The sequence below is a fragment of the Vicugna pacos genome, unplaced genomic scaffold (assembly GCF_048564905.1).
Source record: "Vicugna pacos unplaced genomic scaffold, VicPac4 scaffold_19, whole genome shotgun sequence".
NCBI lineage: Eukaryota > Metazoa > Chordata > Mammalia > Artiodactyla > Camelidae > Vicugna > Vicugna pacos.
In genome coordinates, this window is record NW_027328740.1 from 71393617 (window position 1) to 71419159 (window position 25543).

General features: G+C 45.2%; 1 protein-coding gene across 1 annotated transcript in view; it reads right to left on the reverse strand.

Moving 5' to 3' along the window:
- LOC140693519 (trafficking protein particle complex subunit 9-like) overlaps positions 1–25543 on the reverse strand; it is a 335939-nt gene that overhangs the window by 210099 nt on the left and 100297 nt on the right. Inside the window, exon 12 of the mRNA XM_072957339.1 lies at positions 24882–24942. The gene's annotated coding sequence lies outside the window, so the exon portion shown is untranslated. The remainder of the gene's footprint in view (positions 1–24881; positions 24943–25543) is intronic.

Sequence of the window (25543 nt, forward strand, 5' to 3'; positions counted from 1 at the left end):
ATAAGCCCGTCACAAAAGGGCAAATAGTGCCCTTTAAGGTGAACTGTATCTAAGCATTTATTGTACTACTCCTGTAAATTTTCCGGAGTTTTGAAGTCTATCAATATCAAAATAAAATGTATTATTCATTAAAAACTTAAAACGCTTCCTCACAGGAGGGCTTTAATTATTAAATGCAGAAAAGCATGTAAAACTCTTGGAACAACAATTTTCACGTCCACACACAGTCACTGCTGTCACTGCCACTCAGAGTGTGGTGCCAGCGCTGATGAGAGCTGCCTCCACTCGCTCCCCTGCAGAAAGGAGTGAAGGCCTGAGCTCTGACAGGCAGGGTGAGCGTGAACCTGAGTCATACACAGCCACGTTCCAGACTCTGCGTTACCCAACTTTCTTATACAAACTGCAACATGTAATGTAAACAATCTAGAGGGATGTATCTTACAACACAGGGAATACAGACAATGTTTTACAGTAACTATAAATGGAGCATCTATTGTACACCTGAAACATATATTTTAAATCAGCTATGTCTTTATAAAAAATTAAAAAATAATTTAAAAATGTTATCCCTTTAATATTCAATTTGGTTTTTAATTAACTACTAAACAGCTTAGAATATATAAAAGCATTTAAGTGTGATGTTTGTTTACATATTTATTTACTTCAGCCTCCTGCTAAAAGAGAAATTAAACAATTTTTTAAACACAGCTTAACAACCATAACAACAAAAAGGCAAAACTGAGAGTGAAGAGAAAATGGAGATTCAATACTTAAATGAAACCAGGGGGAGGTAAACTCATAAAAATGGATTCCATGAAGTCAGGGCAAGTGTTAAAGGCGGACTAGAAATTCAGCTGTAAGATTCTTGGCAGCTAAAGCAAAAAGAAAAAGATGATGGGGCAGGTGGTAGAGCGTGTGCTTAGTGTGAACAGGGTCCTGGGTTCAAGCCCCAGGGCCTCCACTAAGAGATAAATATACCTAATTACCTACCCCCCAAAAGAGCCCCAAAGAAAAGAAAAAGAGAAATTTCTTTCCAAAAAAATCCTGATATTAAATTTGGATTAAATACTTTAAAAATAAAAGGAAAATAGAAAAGATGAGTGACACTGTGAACAAAAACCCCAGCTGGGCTAACAAGCTAAGTCACAAATCTAAGTGTGATAAGTGTCGGTTTACTGATCTAAGTTTTGCTGGGCTAACTCGTAAATCTGAAGTTCAGTGTCAGTTTACTGGGCTAACAAGCTAACTCGTAAATCCAAGGTCAACAATTGTCAGTAACGTGATCTGTTCCAAATTGATAAGCTTCAGTGTACTGATTCCTTGCTTTTTGTTGTTCGAGCCTTATTGGCTAAAAGCCCCATACTTGTAATTAACCCTATAAAACCTCATGTGCACGTCTTGGATGTGCTCAGGGCTTGGGAACAGAAGCCCCTCTGAGCCCGCTGGCATAATAAATCTCAGTACTCCCACCCTCTGAGTGCTGCTTATTTCTTGGCTGGCCTGTTGTTTCCGTAACAACACAAGCGATAATGCCCGTGAGATAAATCTGCAATGGCTGCTAGCAGGTCCCCATGTCTCATGTGGGAAAATCTGAAACATATTTCTCACCACTCAGAGTCATCCTCAGCCCACCCCACATCTCCCGCTGTTAAATGCAGGAACACACGCAGGGCCCGGCCTTTGCTCTCTCTGTGTCATCACAGTGAGACAGGATGGAAGGGGGCAGAGCAAGCCATTCAAGAAAGACCACAGCAATTAACATCAAAATGGTGGAGAATTCAACCCCCAATAGGTCTTGAGGCTCAGGATGAAGAGATTTAACTTCTAGTGTGAAGGAAAAGCCCAGCTGGGCTAACAAGCTAAGTCACAAATCTAAGTGTGATAAGTGTCGGTTTACTGATATAAGTTCTGCCGGGCTAACTTGTAAATCTAAAGTTTAGTGTCAGTTTACTGGGCTAACAAGCTAACTCGTAAATCCAAGCTCAACAAGTGTCAGTAACGTGATCTGTTCCAAATTGATAAGCTCCAGTGTACTGATTCCTTGCTTTTTGTTGTTTGAACCTTATTGGCTAATAGCCCCATACTTGTAATTAACCCTATAAAACCTCATGTGCACGTCTTGGAGGTGCTCAGAGCTTCGGAGCAGAAGCCCCTCTGAGCCCGCCGGCGTAATAAATCTGAGTACTCCAACCCTCCGAGTGGTGCTTGTTTCTTGGCTGGCCTGTCATTTCCGTAACATTTCTGGAGGCCCCAGTGAGATACAACCACGCCGGCCCCTTGAGCCGCTGGACTGGTGGCTCCGGCCGACCGGGGGACGGGACTCCGGCAGCGAACGAGGTGGCGCCACCCGACGGTATTCCGGGTTCTCTTTCGTGACGGCAACTCGGCCCCCCGGGTGGCTGGGCTACAACCAGAGCCAGACTCCGTGGAGGGACGGACAGACTCACCAGGTGGCCGTCCGGACAAGGTAGGATCCCCCGGGAGGAATCAGGTCCTGTCCCATTGGACAGAAGAGGAGGCTGATCCCCTCCTACAGGCTCTCCGTCTGATGGTAACTCAGACGGGGAAATCAGGAATCAGGTCAGGAATCAGGTCCTGTCCCAGTGGACAGAAGAGGAGGCTGATCCCCTCCTACAGGAAATAGGATATTGGTATTGGTGGGAGGAATGTTGTTAACCTCTGTGTATGTGTGTATGTGTGAGTGAATGAGCGGCCTGTGAAGCATGCGATCAGGCTCGAGTTTGTAGCTCCACGGCATTCTGCTACGGAGTTCGAGTGAGTCCCAACCTGCGGTTCCGTGGTGACCTCATACGGCTCAGGGCGGTATCGGTCCCTCAGGGTCCCGATCGGAGTCAGCGGCTTATACTGACCCGCCAAAGCTAAGAGGCACCTTCGTCCCCGCGAGGGGAGCGGCCAGGCGGACGCAACGAAAACCCTCCCTTGTCTTGTCTGCGACACCGGCACAGGGTGGCTACACTGGGAGGGAAAAGGACATAGCCAATGAGTCAACGCCCCTGTGCCCTTGGAGGCTAGGATGCTATTTCTTTGAGAAAGTCTCCTACCTGACTCTGTCACAGAACACCCGAGACTTATTGTTCCCCTACTGAACTGACCCAAGTAGTGCCCCTTTTGCCTAGCCCCAGACACCCAGGACGTAAGTTTAGAAGATGAATTCCTTCAGGACCGGGCTTGCCCAGCCCTGGAGGTCCCTTTTCTAGTCCATTTGTTTTGCCATCTGCCGTCAGTCCCACGCCCCTGATACGTTAGTTCAGAATATAGAGAGGATTTAATGAAGAAAGTCCCTGAAACTGCTTGAGGCCTTGAGATCCAGAGACATCAGCTGAGACTGGAACCCAGAGTCCCTGACCAAGTTAGCCTTAAAACAACTCATAGACCCAGCAAGAGAGCAGTCTCTCTGGGAACTCCGGTGTTTTGAAGAGTGAAGAAGAAAAAGATATAAAGGCTACCTTCCCAAACATCTAAAGCAACAGAACTATTATCCTTAAATATCTAAAAGAATGGGAGGCTCTAAGTCAAAACCCACCACTCTAGACTGCATGATTAAGAATTTCAAAAAGGGGTTCTCAGGAGACTATGGAATTCGAATGACCCCTGGCAGGCTGCGCACTTTGTGTGAGCTTGAATGGACTGCCTTTGGAGTCGGGTGGCCCTCAGGAGGAACTCTGGACCTAGCAACAGTGCGAGCAGTCTATCAAATAATCACTGGAACCCCAGGCCACCCAGATCAATTCCCTTACATTGACTCCTGGCTGAATATCGCCCAGACTCTACCCCCATGGATTCGGTTTTGCTCGAATGGACCTGGGCAATGCAAGATATTAGCAGCTCAGCCAGTCCAAGCCAAAAAGACAGAAAAAAAACCGATTTTCCAGGGAGACGCAGAAGACGAGATATGCCTGCCCCCTCCATATGCCCCCAAGGCACAAACACCTCCAGTCCCATTGGAGACACCACCACCCTCTGTGTCACCACCTCCCCAACCTGAGGACCCAGAGGCAGAACTCAGCCCCCAGCCTGAGCCGGTAGGAAGGAGACTCCGCTCAGCACAAGCCGTGAAGCCAGCACCACCGGCCCTCCAAATGCCGCTGCGGGAGACACAAGGGCCACAGCAAGTTGGGGAAGACGGGACTGTTCAGCCTGGGCACCCCGTACTCTACTACCAACCCTTTAGCACCACAGACCTTCTCAATTGGCGCCATCACACTCCTTCCTACTCTGAAAAGCCACAGGCTATGATTGACCTCATAGAGTCTATCTTCCATTCTCACCGGCCCACCTGGGAAGATGTCCGCCAGCTGCTTCTGACTCTTTTCAATACAGAGGAGAGGAGACGCATTCTCACTGAAGCACGAAAATGGCTGCAGGGCCGAGCCCCTGGGGACACAATGGATGTTGAGGCGTGGGCCATGACACGTGCCCCTGACACCAGACCAGATTGGGACTTTAACACTCAAGAAGGAAGAGAAGCACTACGTGAGTACCGGGAGGCCATCCTACAAGGGCTAAAAGCAGGAGCCAAGAAGCCAACTAACATGTCTAAAACGACCACAGTGACCCAGAGGCCAGACGAAACCCCCACTGACTTCTATGAGAGACTGTGTGAAGCATTCCGAGTCTACACTCCTTTTGATCCTGAGGCCCAAGAAAACCAACGGATGGTCAACGCTGCCTTCGTAGCCCAATCATACCCAGATATACGCCGGAAACTCCAAAAACTGGATGGATTCGCAGGGATGAACGCTACACAGCTGCTGGAAGTAGCAAACAAAGTTTTTGTAAACCGAGAACGGGAAGCCCAACGAGAAGCAGACCAGCGAATGAAGCAGAAAGCCGCGCTCCTTGCAGCAGCCCTGGGGAAAACAGGCTTCAGCCAGAACCCTGCACCACCCCGGAAGAGGGGACCCCAACCATGGATGCCCCTGGGCCGAGACCAATGTGCATACTGCCGGGAGACTGGGCACTGGAAGAGCGAGTGCCCAAACAGAAAGGATGGAAAGAGAGCACTCCCTAAAAGGCCTACTTATCAGCTGGAGCCACCAGCCAGTAATCACATCGGACTGGCTGGGGTTAACTCAGAATAGGAGAGACCGGGCTCCCTGCCCCTGGGCCCCCGGGAGCCCAAGGTCAAGATGTTTATAGGGGGCCAACCAATGACTTTTATGGTAGACACAGGAGCAGAGTATTCTGTGGTGACCCAACCTGTAGCCCCCCTGACCAAAAAAAAAGGCGACTATTATTGGGGCTACTGGGGACTCAACTGCCCGCCATTTCTGCCAACCACGATCCTGTCAAGTAGGGGGCCATCTAGTGACACATGAATTTTTATATTTGCCTGAATGCCCAATACCATTGCTTGGAAGAGACCTTCTGTCTAAATTGGGGGCACAAATTACCTTTGTCCCCGGGAAACAGGCACATCTGACCCTACAGGGAGAGTCTATGATTCTAGCCATCTCAGTTCCCCGAGAAGAAGAGTGGCGTCTGTATGAGAGCAGAGAACTCCAGGAAAATCCTTGCAAACTCCTGGAAGAGTTTCCATTAGTCTGGGCTGAAAATGGACCACCAGGCTTGGCACATAATCAGGCACCACTGGTGATTGACCTCAAACCTGGAGCCAGCCCAGTCAGACAGAAGCAATATCCCATGCCTCGAGAGGCCCACCTAGGAATCCAGAAGCATATACAGCGCCTCAGACAAGAGGGAATCCTAACTGAGTGCAGATCTCCCTGGAACACACCGTTGCTCCCAGTGAAGAAAGCAGAAGGAACAGATTATAGGCCAGTGCAGGACTTACGAAAAGTAAATGAAGTAGTCACTACAATACATTCAGCAGTGCCAAATCCATACACTCTTCTGGGCCTCATTCCGGCAGATGCCAAATGGTTTACATGCCTAGACCTTAAAGATGCTTTCTTCTGTCTTCGACTCTCACCTGTGAGCCAGCCCATATTCGCATTTGAATGGGAGGATCCCCATACAGGAGGAAAAACTCAACTGACATGGACACGTCTCCCCCAAGGCTTTAAAAACTCGCCCACCTTGTTCGGAGAGGCACTAGCCACAGACCTTGTAAAATTCCCTGGGGAAACATTGAACTGTACTCTGCTCCAGTATGTGGATGACTTGCTGTTAGCCAGCCCCAGTGAAGAGGACTGTTGGAAAGGAACTCGAGCCCTCCTAGGGCTACTCCAAACAACTGGGTACAAGGTCTCATGGAAAAAGGCCCAGATCTGCAAAAAGACAGTCAAATACTTGGGATTTATTATCTCAGAGGGACACCGAGCCCTAGGACCAGAACGAAAACAAGTTATTTGTGCCATACCCAGACCGGAAACAAAAAGGAAACTGAGAGAGTTCCTGGGCGCAGCTGGGTTTTGCCGGATCTGGATCCCCGGATTTTCAAGAATAGCCAAGCCCCTCTACGAAGCAACTGCTGGATCAGGAAAAGAAACCCTCAAATGGGAAACTAAACAAGAAAATGCCTTTAGGCAATTAAAGGAACTACTAACCCAAGCCCCAGCACTAGGCTTACCAGATGTAACACGAGAGTTTAATCTGTTTCTACATGAAAGAGACCAAACTGCTCTTGGAGTCCTAACTCAGAATGTGGGGCCATGGCAGCGCCCTGTGGCTTATTTATCTAAAAGACTGGACCCTGTAGCATCAGGATGGCCACCCTGTTTACGGGCCCTCGCTGCCACAGCCCTCCTGGTCAATGAGGCAGACAAACTCACACTGGGACAGACTTTAAATGTAAAAGTGCCCCATTCTGTGGTGGCCCTGATGAATGGCCCAGGTTACAAATGGATAACTAACACAAGGATGACCCACTACCAGGGGCTTCTATGTGAAAATCCAAGAGTCCGTCTAGAGACTGTGCAAACCTTAAACCCAGCCACATATTTGCCTGAAGGGGAAGGGCAACCTGACCACAACTGCGAAGAAATCATTGAAGAGGTGTATGCAAGCAGGCCTGATCTAACCGACAAGCCCCTGCAAAACCCAGACCTGGAACTTTTCACAGACGGCAGCAGTTACATGCAAGATGGACAACGGCGAGCAGGTTACGCTGTAACAACAACCCGAGAGGTAATAAAGGCAGAGTCCCTTCCCCCAGGATGGTCTGCTCAGCGAGCAGAGATCTGGGCACTGGTCCAGGCACTAAGGGAAGGGAAAGGAAAACGAGTCAATATATACACTGATTCCAAATATGCATTTGCAACCTTGCATGTACATGGAGCCATCTATAAGGAGAGAGGACTTTTGACTGCTGGGGGAAAAGAAATCAAAAACAAAGAAGAAATTTTACAGTTACTGGAGGCAGTATGGGATCCAAAGGAAGTGGCCATTATTCACTGTAAGGGACATCAAAGAGGAAATGACCCTGTGAGCCAGGGGAACAGGCTAGCTGATCAAAAGGCAAGAGAAGCAACCGCCTGGGAACACTCAGTAATTAAAGTTATGGCAGCGCCAGAGCTACCCACTGCCCCAGAATATAGTCATGATGAAAACAAGTGGGCACAGGCTGAACGAGGAGAGAAAAGAAAGGACGGATGGTGGATCATGACGGATGGAAGGGTTTTCATCCCAGAACGACTAGCTTATCGTTTAGTCCAACAACAGCACGAAGCCACACATATGGGAAAAACAGCTTTAGAGGCCCTCTTAAAGCGATATTTCCTAATTTCTCGTCTCCCTACTCTATGTGCATCAGTTTCCCAACGCTGCTTGCTCTGTGCACAAAACAATCCAAAACAAGGGCTCACTGGGCCAATGGGAATACAACGATGTGGATTGGCTCCCTTTGAAGATTTAGAAGTGGACTTTACTGAACTTGGGCCCAATAAGGGATATAAGTACCTGCTGGTTTTTGTCTGCACCTTCACAGGGTGGGTAGAGGCCTACCCCACCAGGACAGAGAAAGCAAGGGAAGTGACAAAGGCTCTTCTCAGGGATGTTATCCCTCGATTTGGAATGCCTACCTCCATCGGGTCTGACAATGGACCCGCCTTTGTGTCAGAAATTGTACAGCAAGTGGCAAAGGCACTGAGCATTCGCTGGAACCTACACACAGCATACCGGCCTCAAAGCTCAGGGAAAGTAGAACGAATGAACAGAACTCTAAAACAAATTATAGCTAAAATCAGCCAAGAAACCCAGCTTCCCTGGGTGGACATTCTACCCCTGGCTCTGTTGCGAATTAGATGCACCCCAAGATTTAATATTGGGTACTCTCCCTTTGAAATCCTCTATGGGCGACCGCCACCTTTAGTCAGGATGAGAAACCCCACCCCAGAAATAGGAAATCTAGGGCTCCACCAACAACTGTTGGGACTAGGAAAAGTACTACGAGAAGTTTGGGGTTGGGTGATAGAGAAAACCCCCATTTCATTAGGGGTTCAAGTGCATCCCCATAAACCAGGTGACCAGGTATGGGTGAAGGATTGGAAAAAGGAACCTCTCAAACCAACATGGAAGGGACCATATTTAGTGGTATTAACTACTCCTACAGCTGTTAAAGTTGCAGGAATCGTCCCTTGGATCCACCACTCCAGAGTCAAGAGAGCAACTGCACCTCAGACAGAGGGTCCCTGGAAAATTGAGAGTGTCCCGGGAGACCCGCTCAAGATCAAGATCAAGAGGGACCAGAAAAGGATCGACGAGCCCTGCTCTAGCCACACCCGGAAGCTGGCTAGTCAACGCACGGCCGAAGCCTGAGGATCAACGAGCCCTGCTCTAGCCACACCCGGAAGCTGGCTAGTCAACGCACGGCCGAAGCTTGAGGAAAGCCCAACGCAGCTGTTAAATATATTTCTTTTGTGCTCCCTTGCCTCTTTCCTTGTTTTCTATACCAGTCTGCGTATTAGCAGTGGGGCTAGCTAGCGCCACCCCACCTGACTGGAACATAGGCCATAAAATCCTGATAGCTATTTTATATCTTCTTATAATTAGTGCCATCACTGCAGCATCATGTCTAAGATAATCATAAGGCTGATGTTACTAATGCTAATGTCCTCACTCTCCTTGGCTGTACAGTGCACCTGCATGGAACCGGGTGACAGGTGGTCCATATACCGGCCTGTATTTTCAGCTTATACTTATCAGCCGAGTCAATGCTATGACTCCGCTTCAGAGTGCACATATCAGGGAAAATCCTACTGGATTGGCACAATTAAGGCTTATTATGTATCTAGCATCAAATGCTATGGCACACCCGGCAAGCTGGTGTGCTGGACCAAGCAAACACATTATGGGATGAGTGATGGAGGGGGCGTACAGGACCAGGCACGCCGGCAAGCAGTCCAACAAGCTGTCCAGAGGCAACACCGGAAGTTATTACCTACCCGGAAGCCAATAAAACTTCCATCTTTAGCCGAGCCTCGGGATCTGGATCCACAAATAAATGGGCTGTTAGCCGCAGTCCATGGGATTCTCAATCATTCCAATCCAGACCTGGCTAAAGATTGCTGGCTATGCTTGCGTCCTGGCCCCATCCAGCACCTGGCTTTACCTCTGACAAACCTCACTAAGACTTTCACCACAACTCATAGCGATGCCGTTTCTACCACTAGGAGTTCCAGGCTGAACTGGGTACAGCTCGCCTACAAGGCACCAGAATGTTATTTCAACAATGGAACTAATCCTTTAGAGGGCAATCTAACTATAAATCAATGTATTAAAATCTCTCACTGTATGGGTCTAGGGTGCCAACCCACACAAAGATGGTGTTCTAATAACGGGACTTATTTTGTATGTGGTGAATTTGCCTACCGGTGCCTCCCTGCCAGATGGGCAGGGTTATGTGCTTTGGCTTATCTCACTCCCCGAATGGACATTATGCCTAATAATCAAAGTCTGCCCATCCCTGTCATAACTCACCAGCATCCACGGAGAATAAAACGAGCTATACAATTGATCCCCTTGCTAGTGGGGCTCGGAGTGGCAGCAGGGGTAGGCACAGGAATCGGGGGCATCGCCTCTTCCTCTTATTACTATTATCAGCTTACAGGTGAATTCAGCCACGATCTCCAACAAATAGCAGAAACCCTGGGAACTCTGCAGAATCAGATTGACTCTCTCGCCGAGGTGGTCTTACAAAACAGGAGGGGTCTGGACTTACTCACGGCCAAAGAGGGGGGACTATGCCTCTTTCTAAATGAAGAGTGTTGTTTTTATGCCAATCAATCAGGGATTGTCAGAGGGATGGTTCAAGAGTTACAAGACCGAGTGGAAAAAAGAAAACATATTTTAGATAAGAGCCCATGGACAGGCCCCTGGGGCTGGACCTCCTGGCTGGCACCGTTCATAGGTCCCTTACTCCTGATTTTTGCAGTTCTGCTGTTTGGGCCCTGTGTCCTAAACTTCCTGACCCGCTTTGTCAGTGAGCGGATAGAGGCTATAAAACTTCAGATGTTAGCCTCCAATTATGAGCCCCTGCAACAGGTAAATGATGATGCTTACTCCAACAAGGGTTGTGAAAGCATCAAGAGGGGGGAATGTGAAGGAAAAGCCCAGCTGGGCTAACAAGCTAAGTCACAAATCTAAGTGTGATAAGTGTCGGTTTACTGATATAAGTTCTGCCGGGCTAACTTGTAAATCTAAAGTTTAGTGTCAGTTTACTGGGCTAACAAGCTAACTCGTAAATCCAAGCTCAACAAGTGTCAGTAACGTGATCTGTTCCAAATTGATAAGCTCCAGTGTACTGATTCCTTGCTTTTTGTTGTTTGAACCTTATTGGCTAATAGCCCCATACTTGTAATTAACCCTATAAAACCTCATGTGCACGTCTTGGAGGTGCTCAGAGCTTCGGAGCAGAAGCCCCTCTGAGCCCGCCGGCGTAATAAATCTGAGTACTCCAACCCTCCGAGTGGTGCTTGTTTCTTGGCTGGCCTGTCATTTCCGTAACACTAGTAGATCCTGAGCTTCATTATACACCCATTGTAATAGTAACATGGTGAATAACACGGCCCCAGGCACCATGGCCGTCACAAGGCTAGCCACAAAAGGTCAAAGGGTGGAAAATGGCCAACTCCCTGGAATCCCAGCCCCTTGCCCTAAGGCTGGTCCTTCTACTTATTAGCATATGAAACCACGAAGCCCAAGAAAAGGAGCAACACAGAGCCACATCCCAGGAACCCCTCTCTCTACCTCTTCGGAGAAGGCCCACACTATTTCTGTGGAGTGTGTGCCTACTTTTAATCTGAGCATCAAACCCCCATACTTCGTGACGTTTCTCATGCCTGTCAATGTATCTCTCTGAATAAATCTACCTTTACTCAACACTGGCTTGTTCTTGAATTCTTTACTGCATGAAGCCAAGGAACAAAATCTGGTGGGGCACATCCCAGGGGCTCAACGGAAGCCTGGGACACAGCCCTTCTCATGCCCCACATATTTTTTCTTGTATCAACAGGACTGGGATGTGAAGTGAGGTCTGAGGCCCCAGCTAAGGGACAGAAGCAGCCTCCAGGTCTCCAATTGGTGGGCAGCCTCTCCCCCATCAGGGGCCATGGGGTCTGCCAGGTTCTGTGTGTTTTTTTGTTGTGCTGACTCCCCAGTCAGAGAGATTTCTCCTTAGGCCTGGCTCCACAAAACCCTTCTCTCCAAAATACAAGCACATCATGTCACAATCCTCTTGTTCAACCATGAATTGTTCAGCCAACTTTTTCCTTCCCCAGTTAAGTACCTAAATGTCCTCCCTGCCATCCCACCACTTCTTTCTTTTTGAGAACTCTGCACTCCCCACACACCATCCTGAACGCAGGTGCCTTGCTGGCTGGGACCGAGATGTTTCAGTCTCAAACATCCTGAGTCCTTTCTCTTTCCACTTGCTAACTTAAAAAGGCCTTCCTGTGTCTCCCACCACTCTGATTCTGAACGTCAAAAAATGCTCAGGTTACATTCACTCTGTGAATACCTCCCAGGTTTTGGCTAGGTTTCCTTCCCAAGATCTTCATTAAGGAGCTGCATCAAGAAGTTTAAAGGGGCTATTCTTACATTTGAGTGGAGGAGCCTGCAAGAAATTTAAATGGCTTTGAAGAGAGAGTAAACCAGGGACAGAGAGGTCGCAGGTCCTAGTCAACAGTGTCATGAGGCAAAATGTTCTTCAAAGGCTCAGAGTGGCTTCTGAACACGGAGTCGGCAGGGAGGAGGTGACAGGCAGTGAGTGGGGTGAGAGACACAGGGTACGGTCCCCCAGCAGGGGAAGAATTGGTTATTTTCTAGTTTTCCAATTTCTTACTACCTTTTTCTCTTATTGCCACATACCATTTCCTACGAATTAAGCATATCAATGTCAGTCATTTGGGCCACTTGGGAGAAGCTGCACGATGCCATTCACAGGGCTGGGACATGACAGCCACACCAGTCTAGGTTGAAAGACCAGTGGGGGTATTTCCATGGTAATCACGGGCATGCAGCAAACTCCCCAGCTTCAATGACCTCCTCTCAAAGTTGGCGCCAATAAAACTACCAAGCAAAATGCGTGATGATTCTGGCCAACATCTGTTTATTAGTTAAGTGCCTGTGACACCTGCCACTTAATAGGGAATGAGTACGATCAACGAGGCCCTGTCTACCTGGCCACACGCGCCCTGCCTTCCTGCCTTGGTGCAGCAGCACAGCTTGTTTAGCTGAGATGAGCGCCCCCAGAGCAGCCCCGATGGGAAAGCTCCCCGCTCTGCACGGCCAGACGTGTTCCTTTCCTTCTCAGAGCTGATCACAATTTGCTGTCGTCTGTTTTTATGTTTATCCCTTTTGTAACTGCCTCTCCTCCGGAGATTTTGCTCAAGCAGCACAGGACCAGGTGTGTCTTGTGGCCTGCCGGATATACTGGGCTGGGAAACAGCCGAGCCCACATCTGGCTCTGGTGCTGAACGGAGAGAGCAGAAGGCCCAGGAGCCCATGCTGAACCGAGGCCCCTGCACACAAAATTATGGTCTGACTTTGGGCAAATTACACAGTCTTTTTTACCCTGAGATTCCTCATCTGTCCATAAAAATAACTGCCCATGGCACACAGAGTTACAAGTATTAAAGGAAATCACCAAATTCACAAAGTAGCCAAGGGGCTACCAGTGCATCCTAAACAGACACATGCTGCCTTTAAGGCTCTGACACACACCAAGCGTGGTGGTCGAACAAAGTGTACACTGCTAAGTGTCAGTGTGTTAAGTGCTTCATGTGTGCTATAATAATCTTCAGAACTTACAACAAGCCCAGGAAGTAACGAATATTATTATGCCCATTTCACAGACTCACCATCAGTTTAAGAGAGGTTACATTCAAGTCCAAGGCGCTATGGTGAGTAAATGGCGATTTCAACCTGAATATGGGCCCAGGCCTGGGCTCCATCTCTGTCCCATCCACCTGACCACTGCCTATGAATTCCACCTGTCCAATACCCAAGTTGAAGCCAGCCAGCTCTTAAATGCAATGTGTGTCACCGTTTGTCAATGTTGGTTCATTACCATAAACAGTTCTCAGAAAGCACTTCAGAAAGGAAAGTTGGACTCACATACCTGCCCACAAAGAAGAAGAATTCTGCCTTGCCTTCTCCTGTAACGTGCAGAAACCCTTCCCATTCACCACCGAATCCTTTTGTATGCTTCCTCCGTGTTCATGTTTACACATGGCTTATTAAAGTAGAAGTTACCTGCAGTAATTCCATCTCGGTTCCATTCCAAGCTTCCAGATTATCCATAATCAGGGTAATACCATAATTTTCTGTGAATGAAAACACTACAAATTGAATGAAAATATTGCAACCATGTCACTAAACAAAGAATGCTGAAAACAAGTCATCAGCGGCTGCCGCCACCCCCCAGTGAAGACAGGCCTGCAGCCATTCACAACGGTGCCCTCTGAGCAGACTCAGAATAAGAAAGGACAGATTACTGGCCCTAGATAGCTAGGTGCTTGTCTAAAGTATATATTCAGTCAGCCCAAATGTTGGCTTCCTCCCATATATTGAAAAGCATTAAATTCATGAACTTGAGATACCTGGCTTTCTTTAGATAACAAGCAATGTTTTATTGTTCTGACTACCTGGTCTTTGTTGTAAAGCTCCTATATAATCCTAGCTTCTCCCCTACTCTTGCGAGCAGTCCCTCAGAGTGTTCTGAGAGGCGGTCATCCTGGCTTGAGTCCTTCTGACAAATAAAACATAACTCTTAATATTCAGGCTGCACGTTTATTTCAATCAAGTCCCAGAATAGACACAACTCATCAATTGTGTAATGGGACACACTGGATCAGGAACCAAAAGAGTGTAGTAGTCCCTAAGAACTACGGCTCCCTCTTTCTTCCTGTCATTATACAATCCCACCAGAACTCATTACTTTGCTGTCTGCTCCTCTGGCAACCAAACTCAGAGAAGAGTCAACTCAGCAGAGCGTCCTGCTGGGGAGAACCCCTGCAGCAGCACTGCAGGCTGCCTGCCCTCCCGCACGCTCTGACGACTGCTAGTGTCCTCCGTGGAAACCAGGCAAACAGAGCTGTTCCCTACAGCTACAAAGTCCCAAATATTAAATAAAACCTTTCATTTTATACTATATGTTACATATATACCCATCTCTGAAAACAGCTTTGCCAGAAGCCCAAATCTTCAACATTAATCTGCAAAGGCAAATCAGGTCCCCAAGGGAAAACAAGTCTTAAGACGATGCTAAGACCTCCAAAGTCCTCTCCACGACCATAAACCAAACTGCCTGTAGGTCTGCAGCTGCAGGAGGCTACATGTCTGCTTTTAAAGCAACCCCTTCCTGCCCTCGGGTGCTACAATGCCCTTCTACGCCCTCCCATCTCAGGGTAAGAGCACCCACTGCAGAACATTGCAGGGCAGCACTGACAGGACTGGACAATGAGGATCAGAGCTAAACTAAGCCTTCTGATGACACGAGTTGTCACACTGTCACTTTACAGATGAAGATATATATAGAGAGAGGTGGGGTGTTATTGTTCAAAGTCACACAGATAAAAAGTGACAAAGTCTATAACTCTGCTCCTCCCTCTGGTGTGACGCCCCAACTGGGACAACCACAGGGTTCTTTCGTGCCTGCCTGACCAGTTCTTTCCTATCACTCATGACCCACCACAGGGTCTGAAATTAGCCTGCATTTGCAGCATCTTTTCCCTCCAGTTTCTCAGGAACAAGGCTGTTCGGGCCACTTTATGACTTCCAGGTCCCCGAAATCTCCGTGCTCAGGCTGCTCTTGCCTGTGCATCCGGCCCGCTGCTCAGAGGCTCTTCCTCCCCTGCAGGAGGACGTTTCTACTCTTCACAGGGACACCCCCTTAGGGGATCCCTCCTCTCGCCCTCAGCATGGCAGGTGTCCCAGGCCACATCGCGAGATGCCCCAATAGGACTGCATCTGCCCAGGTCTGCTAGTCAGACCAGCAGCCTCAGAGCCAGGGATTATGCCCAGGTCACACTGCAAACCTACTGCCCGCCTCACAGACCCCAGCCAGCAGGTCACCTGGAAGTCACAGCAAGTGCCCCACCCAATCCAGAAGCCTCTTCATTTCCCAGCACCACTGATGACTGGTTTCCAAACTTTGGTCAGTTTCGCACAAAACAACACCTTCTACTGTGTAGCGGGTGGTTTTTGCTTCTGCACCCCATTCTTACTGAAAACGTTAAGGGAAACCAAAAAGCCTCTTCTCAACCCTTTTCTGATGATACCCTCCCACCCACAATATACATATGCTCAAGAGATTTGGATCCACGTGATTTTGTTTCCCTTACGATAAGTGGCTCAAAACACTGCGGGATTATTTTTCCTTTGAGGGTATTAGGACTCAGTTTCTCGGCTTTAATCTGTTTTTGTCTTTGTCTTCTTTGTTCCTAGCAGTTGCCACCTCTTACTCCCTTCAGCAGCCTCCCTCCCAACTTCTAGTCTAGGAAATCAGCTGTGATGAGGGGCACGGGGGCATTCACAGAAGATGCAACAAAGGCAAAAAGAGGCTATATAATTTGCCAAAGATATCACCTTCAACCCCCAACAGAGTGTGTCATGTCCCTGTGTTTAACTCTTATTCTAAGCAAGTTAACTTTTTGTAGATTATGTTTATAAAGATGAGAAATCAAAATACATACAAGGACACACATCAACTCTAAGATATTCATTAACTCCACTATTTTGTTTCTATTTATTTTATTTGTATTAAAAAATTAAGAACCCCTGCAACCAATATAACAAAATGTTACTGGGTTTTAAATACAGAATATAGAGGGGTTAAGTGTGTCATTACTCATCCTTATATGTATGTTCACAAGATAAAATTATTTGAAAGTCTCTCTCCCCTCTCCCTACTCACTACTGGCTCTCACCTGAGATCCCAGACCACACATCTAACAACCTTTCACTTTACCCACAGCTGAACTCATCAGTTTTCCCCCAGAAATCCCTCTGCAGCTTTCCCTCCTCAGAACACAGCAGGACCATCATTTAACTCATTAATCCACCCAGAAACCTGGGCCTTACTCCATCCTACCTTCACAGACAGCTTTAAATCTTTCTTTTTACCATCTAAACATGCCTTCAATCTGTTCGCTTTTACCCACTATCCTACCGCTCAAGTGGAAGCCACCAACACAGCCCACCTGGACTCACGAGTCTCCCAAGTGGCCCCACAGCCACTCTCCCCTACTTGAGACAAATGGGATTGTGTCACTCCCATGCTTTTTGGGCTCTTTTCAGACCCACTGTTCATAGAAGAAACCCCAATTTCTTCACCTTGTGAAGGTGTTTGCCATGAAACTGTCAGCTCATGGAGGGCAGGGCACGCCCTCTCCCCTCAACCCCACTCTCTGGCAGAGCATCAGCTTGGGAGGACCCGCTGAGCTACATCAGCCTGTATCCTAAACCTGGTCTTGGGTTCTTAGCAAACTGCTTCACTTATCCATACATATCCAAGGTAGATAAGAAAGATTTTAGATGTTGAGCTAGACTATTCATTTGGGGATTTTGCACTGGCAACCTGCAAGTATATGTTCTAATGTTTGTGTCTTGTTAAAACCACACCCAGATTAAAGGAGTATTTGTGGAATGTCTTCGGAGTAAAAGGGTTCTGTACTTTTACAGATTTTATGTTTTATAACATGAATAACCCGGACAGGGTCACAAATGGAACCGCCTCACAAGTGACAGAAGACAGGTGAGATGCATATAGCAACAGGTCACAAAGATGGTAAGAGCAAAGTTGTTTCTCCAAACCCCAAAAAAATTCCTCCAAGAACAGAAAACTCAGAATTTTGAAAGTAAAATACTATCATATAAGGAAAGAAAATAAATAATCCTCTTCATCAGGGGTTCAAGATCTGACTGCAGAGTTATTAGCAGGCTATACTGAATCCTAGCACAGAAAATTCAGATGGACTAGTGGTGAGTAAGTTCCAGGAAAACGGCAGTAATTCCTCCACTTGAAAGAGGACACACACTCACTTGTTCAAGGTGATTGCAAACAACATTCTGCAGAAATTCAGAATATTCAGGCACCGCTTCTAGATGGTGATGACACGGAAGGATGGCTTGGATGCATGCTTCTAACTGAGTCACCGGCATTCTTACACTGCAGGGGGAAACGGAGGCCCTCAGCCAAGAGCAGAGATGTTCCTGTCATGTATCCCAGGTCGTGCCTCGGGGACTCAGTGTCCTGTAGCAGTCCGGCCCCAGGCGAGGACCAGCAGCGTGGCCCACCCAAGCAGGAAGGGCACTGTGCTTGAGAAAGCCCACACCAGATGGGAGCAAGAGTGGCTGGTGGGGTTTTGTGAACCTATGAATGCTCATAGAAAAACACCTGCATACATTCAAGTGATACAATTAACAGTAGCATTCTTTTTAACAAAATTTCAAATGTCAGTGGTAATTTTACCATTGCTTTTCTCTTGTCCCCTGCACTCTGAGACAGGCTTAGGTTCTCTCACACTTGCAGCTCTGATGCAATAGTTGTGAAGTTATTTTACTTTACTGCAAGTGTCTTCGCTCCACGTGTCACTGTGTCTGTCGTCTCTTAACACAGTCAGATATCTTCCTGGATCTCTCCATGAGTTCCTTGCTCCTGCTTCTCAGATCCTGAGATAAAGAACAGGTGAAGGCACATGACTGGAAAAGTCAATGTGGACTTGAGCAAAGTCCTCAGTGACCCCCTAGGTGAGTGTTGACCACCCCTTAGCTTCGATTCTCAAAGTTCTGCCCAGGGTGACACCCAGACAGGAGGGAGTCCTGGGCCCAATTAAAAGCTGTGTGGCTTGGGTGCGGGGAAAGGTGCAGGAGCTAGTTCCGTAGCCGGGACCCTCCACACCTCTGCTCCTCTCTCTCCCGAGGCCCCGCTGCCAAGCCCCCACGTTCCCTGATATTCTGTCCTTCTCTTCTACTCTACTTCAAGCCCTTTTCCTCTTCCTTTATTCCCTGATTATCTGCAGCTGGAGAGATTTTTCCATCACAAAATCTGAAAAAATTTCCTGCAGCTGAAAAAGAGGTCTCCAGAGGTCAATGCCCATATGGTGGTTCCCGAAGAGAGCCCCTGGTTAGGGGGACCCTCACCAACACTCATGGGACATCCGGTATGTTACAGGGTCGACCACCCCCAACAAGAGTTTGCTGTGACACCAAGGCACGCACAGCATCCCTGCTCACTAAAGTGTAGTTGTAATCCGTTATTAAGAAGCAAAAATAAAAAAAAATTTCTCATGTTTCTTACTAAAATTATTTATGAGTTAGAAAAAGAAATTGTAAAAGAAAAGAACAAATTTGACTCCATGTTAGATGTGTTCGTTTGGCTTTAAACCTGTACCTTGTTTTCTAGGCTCCGACTTGCTATTTCTGCACCTTTTGTAAAAAAAAGTTGCCTTTAGCCTGAAATATCCAGGACAGCCTATTCTCCGGGCTCTGATCTTTAAGGATATTAGCTCTTCTACACTTATGTACAGATGGCAAGTTGCAAAATAGATAATAACCTTTCTTTAATTTGGAGGTTTTACGGGGGCACCTTAATTTGACCCACCATGGACAGCTGCAGGAACAAAGGATTCCAAGGACAAACAATTTGTACAGCGAGAAGTTTGCAACAACCAACCACATCCCCGCCGCTTTTTAGTATAAAAGGAGACTGAATTCTGCTTTGGGGAAGAGAGTTCTACTGGATATCAATATGCCATTTTCTGGGTCTGCCAGATTTTCAAATGAAGTCACTATTCCTTACTCCAACATCTCATCTCCCCATTTATTGGCCTGTCATGCAGCAAGCAGAACGAGTTTGGACTTGGTAACAAAATGACTGCATTAGAGGTAGTATGTCTCCACTGTTTCCTCATTTCCAGTATGTCACAACCTATCAATTTTATATGCTGTTTAACAACATGACAAAGACCTATTATACGGAATTGATTCCACAGAAATAAAATTATTTCTACTCCCTCAAGACTTTTTTCTTTTCTATTTTATTTTGTTTTGCTTATTGAAAAGAAAATAAAAGTCAAATCATTTTATTTCATGTATTTTTATAGCTACATAATGTAAATACTACAAAAATATTTAAATTGCAATAAAACTTGTTAATATATTTGTATAAAGATATATAAACAATCAATGCAGATTAGGAAAGGAGTAGATATTTACTAAAAATCTACTGCACATCCAGTCTTTTACAAGCATATCCTGGAATATAAGCTCTATTATCCAGGGGTCCCCCACCCCCATTCTCACTGCCGATTCCCTTAGTAATCAACTACCAAGGCACCAGCATAGAACCATGCGATAGCTATTTTAGGTATAAATGAATGAATTAGCTCATTCAATTCTAAAACAGAAACCTTAAAATAAATACTGAACTTATTTACAGATAAACAAATTTGGACACAAAAAAGTACAGTTTCTCCCCCAAGACACAAAGATAATAATTGGTAAAGGCAAGATTTGAACTAATCTGCCTGATTATAAAGCTAAGGTGGAAATCCCCTTCGACTGTGTAGGTCCAGCAGCACAGCCCATCACCCTATCTTTGTTCAGATCTGGCTTTAGACAGCCTGAGACAGCACCCCATTCCTATGGAACTCGAGGGGAAACGATAACAATAAGGATTTTATATTCAGTAGTTTCTTAGGTCTCAATTATATAAAGTGTCAGCAGGTCAGCAGAAAACTCTGGGAAATATGAGTGGGTCCAGAGCTTTTCGCTGATAAGAAACTCAATCTATCAGGACAGAGTGACCTTCCCATGAGTGGCCTCATGAACATAAACTAAAGGCAGCTGAAATGAAAACTAGCAAGAACATGGAAGTGAAGCAGGAAGGATCCCTACTATCCCCTGCCCAGTTGCCTCTTCACCCGCGTGGACAAGATGGCAGAAGACCCAGGTTCTTGTCTAAGTTACAACATCATGGATTCTCACCCATAAAATGTTGCGACTCTATGCTGTCTTAAGTCCTTTACAACTAAAATATGATGACACCAATATCTCAGCGGAATGTCTATGTCTCCACTTTCTCTCTTCTATTAGGAGACTATATCTATGGCCACAAACAGAAATTCAATTAAAAACACCATGCACGAAGCCTGGTGAAAGTCTGTGTAAGAGACATTGTTCTCACTCTCTGTGAATGAAAACTCAGAAAAAGTGGACCTTCTCCCTCTGTAAGTGGGAGGTAGACTGATTTTGTGTGTGTGTGTGTTTGCACGCACATGTGTGTGTGTAAATCATATAAAATATATTCTGGGATTTGCACAGTTTTTTTTATGATACTATCATTTCATGAGGATGAGCCAACCTTTAAAGTAATTTGAATCTATTTTTCTGAGAGGCTCTTTTGGTGGAGGATGGGAAAGGGGAAAGGAAAGGAGGAAAGAAGTAAATGAAGCAAAGCTGTAAGAATACTGCTAGGGAAAGGCAAGACATTAATTTTGTTCCTACTTGCATCACACACAAATTAGGGACTGGCTTTCCCCCATGTCTTGTCAAGCACTGAGCTGCAGAAGAACAGGCGACAGCCCATTTCTCACTGAGCTTGTGACTGTATGTGACATCTTATAGACACAAATTATTTAACCTGATCAAACACTCTAGCAGCAGGATGTAATTCTCCTAATTTGAGAGACAAGAAAACAGGAAGTGAAAGACGGTATATAGCTTGACAAAAGTCAGAGGACAAGTAAACTAAAGAGGATGAATTCAAACTCAGATCTGAATGCAGAGTCTGATATTCCCACTCCCAGGGCTGGAAAATCCTTAACACAAGGTTCCCCAGCTCCTCTGCATTGTTCCTGGCACCAAGCATTTCCCATGGCGATGGTCTCCAATTCTCAGACACAGTGCTCTGTGCAGCCAATAACCTCCATTCGACCTTGATCATCTACCTGCCACGCCTACCAGGCTTCACCATACAGGCAGGAAAGCTGGATTTCAAGTGCATACAAAGCCACCCTGGTTTAAGCTGGACTGTTTATCAGCTTTTCCAGCATAAAGGCAGCCATGAAAGTGCTCACAGTTTGTACATGAGCCACACTACCTCTCTCCATCTGTCTCCCCACCTATACTACTTAGCTATGACCATTTTGAGAATCTTGGAAACAAATTTTTAAAAACAGAAAAGAAAGGATTCTGTAACAAGTACTTAATACTTACAATTTTAAATGAGAAGTTACAAAGTGAGTATTTACAAACCGAATCTGCCTTCCTAGGTGTCAGTTTTAACAGTTAAAAAATATAATAGCAAACATTTCTCACTTAAAAAATTAACAAAAACATCAACAATAATCTGGAATAAACTCAAAAACAATGCCCATGTTGTACATGGAGAAAGTACAGGACTGTACTGAGGGGTAAAGTAAAAGTGTGAAAGTAGAGACATCAACCTTTTGTATGGAGGAAAGCAGTTTTAAAGATGTACGTTCTCCTAAAGATAATTCAAAATTACTAAAAAATCCCATGACAACACTTATCTTTTTTTTTAACTTGAAAAAATTATATTAGAATTCTTCAGGAATAATAAAGTCATAATACAAGCCAAGAAATTTAGGGATCAAAAAAAGAATCAAAAAATTCAGACTGTAATATATTAAATAAATTTTTACAATATGTAAGATATAGTGCTAGAGTAAGAAAGTAAGATTGACAGAAATAGATCATGAGCTCAAAAAGAGACTCTAGTATACATAAGTATTTTTTACAGGTGGGATTTCAAATTAAAAAGCAAAGTATGAATTTAATAATTGTCTTGTTACAATCAGAGAATACCTGGAAAAAACAAATTCTATTCCCGTCAAAATGACCACAAGAAAAATTACAGAAAATGATGTAAATATTAGAAAGTACTAATAAGAGCAAATACAACTCTTTGCTCATATCAATTCAGCTTCTCCTCACTGTAACAAGTACCATTATCATCTCCATCTTAGAGATTAAAAAAACCTACAGAAGAAATTTATACCATTATAAGAAAGCATTTCTAAGAATAAAACCCAAAAAGAAGACATTTACTATCTTAAGATTATTTTGGGCCACAACAATAATGAACCTACTGAACAAAATGAAAGGCAAGAAATGACAAGTAAAAGCTCTCTGATACATGTTGATGAAGACAAGGGGTTAATGTTCATAATACACATTGAGCTGTCACAAAGCAGCAAGAAGCTCCCCCACTTAAATGTTTGCAAAGGACAAAAGGGATCATTCACTTTTTAAAAGTCAGATGGCTAATGAGTGAAAAATGCTCAAAACCTCACTGGTCATCAAGTGCAAACTAAAATAATGAAAATCATTTTGCTCGTCATATTGGCAAATATGTTTAAAAGATATTATAGCTAGTGTCCATCTTTGAGACAACAAACTGTGAGCGATCTTTTGGAGGATGACATGTCAATGGATATGTAAACTCTGAAAAACGTGTGTGCACACAGGCTGAACTCCACTTTTAGGAATCGTTACATTTAGAAAAAATCAGTTCAAAAAGATGTACTCATCAGAACATTTGCACAGCACTGTTTACAATGGTGGGAAGAAATGCTGAAGTGAAATCATATCCAGCGATAGAGAATTGGTTACATAAGTTATTCTACATCTTTTCATGCCCCACAGGAGAAGGAATTTCAAGATTCACTTGAAAGCATCCTGTGATGTATGAAGTTGTCACATCCAAGGACTAAATTTCCAGAAACCTTAGCTAAAGGAATACTCATACAAGATCACAGGAATGTTTGTACAAGAAGGATGCCAGTCAAACACCCTTTCTGACAGTGGAAAATGGAGAAAACTTAAGTGTTCACCATCAAGACAATGATGCGGTAAATCACGGAGAGCTGTGGGCACTAAAGTTGCAGCGTTTCAGCGTGGTCCAAGGCCTTGTCCACAGTACTCTCCCACGAAAGGTGTCGTTACACAAGAGACCAAACCTGCACATCAGGAGACCCCTTTACTCTATCTGAAAGGACCGAGTGAGTCTGGAGTGGGAGGAGGTCTATGATATATACGTTAGTGAATAAACCGAGCTACAGAAAACATATAGTATGGCCTTATTTTTCAATAAAGCATATATACACACACATATACATAGATTTCTCATATACGTGTATGTATGTGTGTATATATATATGACAAAGGCATAAAGGTCATGAAATATATACTCCACATTGTCAGCAGCTTTTACTCTCAGGAAAAAAGGGGAAGGGAAGTAGGGGACTTTCGGTACCACAACAGATCTCTTTTCAGAATTTCAGTTAAGTATACTTGGAATTTAAAAGTTTACTTAAGTACAAAGTAAAATGGACGATGCCTCCACAAAACAGAATGCTATACTGGTCATTAAAAATCATGTCAGGGGAGATAGAATATTGTAGAAAAATGTGTAATAAGCCGAATGGAAAATGGAGGTCTCCACACAGTAAACAGGCACACAGTGCTCACTGGTTTTTATGACAGAGCTGATACACACTGATGAAAAGAACAGAAAATAGATGTTAAAGTGTTAATTATTATCTTTGAGTACTGGGACCAGGATAGACCCTTTTGACTCTTTTTTCAGACTTTTATATTAAATACACATTATTTTTCATCTGAAAAATGCATTTTTAGATGTCTAGTACCACACATTGGAAAAAATACATGAGTAGTTACAGAAACAAATAACTAGGAGTCACCGCAGCACCGTCACACAGTGTAGAAAGGGCGATCCTGAATAACACCACGCAGTTACATAAGGACCCACAAAGTGAGAGCACCTGCTGTAACAGGACGCGGCTCCCTTCCATTTGTCAGTTGTGTCTTCAGGGCTGAGGCATTTCTGAGCACGGCCAGTGTCAGTGCTGGTGTCTGGATGGATGCCACTGGAGGTGAGGGCACCTGCAAGCCGAGAGGAAGAACAGAAGTAATCCTCTGCTTTTTCTGTCTTGTTTCTTTGTTACTTTTAAAGAGAGGCGTAAATAAGATAAACTGAATCTTCCTTACTGAAATTTCACTAATGAAGCCATTTTTAAAGTGTTCACAACTTATATTCTGCCTATAACTGTCTTTTCAAAAAAGCCTCATATTTATTAAATGTTAATTAACTCAGTTAATTAACTACATGTTGAAACCTTTTAAAAAACATGAAATGCACTACGTGAAAGCACCACACATGCAGTGACTAGCTCAGCTGTCTTTACGGCAGTGCAGTCAGCCCCCACCATCCCGAGACCCTGAACTCCTGATGCTGGGAAGAGAGCACGCTGCTTCCTCAGATGGAGAGAAACGGTAAAAGCATTTTCTGAAATCTACAGCACTGACAAAACATAACTGCTTAATCTCAGGCTCCTTGGAGGCTGTCATTTTCCGTTTCTGGCCAACACCCGTCAATGAGCAGAACCACCCCATTCCCGAGTCATGGGACTCACGTGGGCAGCAGTTTTGGAGAAATTTCCAGTTATAGAATGTTAACCAACTATACATAAAACTCTGAAAAAGAAAAGATGCAATACTCAGATTTTGGAAGACACTCAAAATATTCTCCTAAGTCTTAGTATTTGGAAAGGCTGGGCTTCTCCTAAGCCACTTATTTATTTCACAGCCAGTGAGCATCTCCCACAAACCCTGCTTCCCTGTGTGTGCTGGGAGCCTCAGGAACATTGATGCTGTCTATCTTATAAGTCACAAGGCAGAGGCGTGTGTCTCACGCCTGCAACTCTCACACAGGCTCAACTCCGAGCCTCAATTTGTGAACTTGGTCCCATTTTCTCACCTGTTTATTTGGTATCTGTTCTTCTGTAAGCTGCCTGAAGTGCTTCTTGGAACAAGTCAGAAGAATGAGTGGGTAGAGAAATGGACAGATGGACAGGTGAGAGATGGGCAGACAAACAGGGAGACTCCAAGAGAAGGGGAGCAAACAAAATTTCCTATGCAAAACCCTCTTCTAGTCAAGGAAGAAAACCATCACGAAGAAGTGTGAAGAGGCAGGTGGCTTAGGACTGTTTCCTGGATTCCATCAAAAGTCACACCACGTGATGAGAGGGTAGAAGTATAAATAATAAAAGAAAAAAAGCATGCATGTTTGAAAAAT